The following is an 846-nucleotide window of genomic DNA, read 5'->3' on the forward strand; positions in this document are numbered from 1 at the left end:
GAGGGAGCTCTTCTTAATATTTTGACACCAAAATCATGTCGATACACCTTACCGACTGCGAGTAAAGCCACCCACGCTTTAACTTGACAGACTGTATTACAAATTTTGTTTCAAAACAAGTAACGCCAATGTTTCTTTTTCAGGAAAGTAATGTTAACAGTAATGCGATACAAATTTTAAGACAGAAAGGTAACGTTAACGTGTTACTTTTGACTGGTAACGTATCAAACACTTTTTATAAGTTTTGTATTATTATCAATATTCCTGCACCAATTTTTAATCGAACAGAAGCAACTTCAAGAGAAACAGGTTATGCAACCTTCCAAAATTTCAGTGGTTGGCATCTAGGGGTGCGTTCCAGGCGACCACCCGGGTGAATTGGTGGGTGAAGTCAAAGATATAATAAACATAGATGCGGTGCGGGCTTAGTTACTCGCGATAAATATAGACGGCGCGTCCCGCGAAAATTGTCAGTTCCTCTCTACCCACTGCTCCCCAGCAACTCTAAGTAGGCCCCTAGAGGAGCACTAATGGTTACTTAGCTCGAACAAGAACCATTTGGATTGAAAGTAAATTTAGTAAATTGCCAATTAAAACATTTTTACATTTATAAGTTACAACTTTGCAAAACATGTTTTTTTTAATAAATACCACAAATAAAAGTCGATGAATAATTTATATTACGGTTTCATATATTTCCCAATATTTCTAAAATTGTTACTTATAATTTACATTCCATACATTGTCTATATATAGTTCTTAAATATTATTTATTTTTTATTTTTATGGTCTGCAATTTCTATGGATTTTTTAAAGACTTTTATGAAAATATAATTATAATTCCAA

This window comes from Belonocnema kinseyi, chromosome 6, assembly GCF_010883055.1.
Source record: "Belonocnema kinseyi isolate 2016_QV_RU_SX_M_011 chromosome 6, B_treatae_v1, whole genome shotgun sequence".
NCBI classification, from domain to species: Eukaryota; Metazoa; Arthropoda; class Insecta; order Hymenoptera; family Cynipidae; genus Belonocnema; species Belonocnema kinseyi.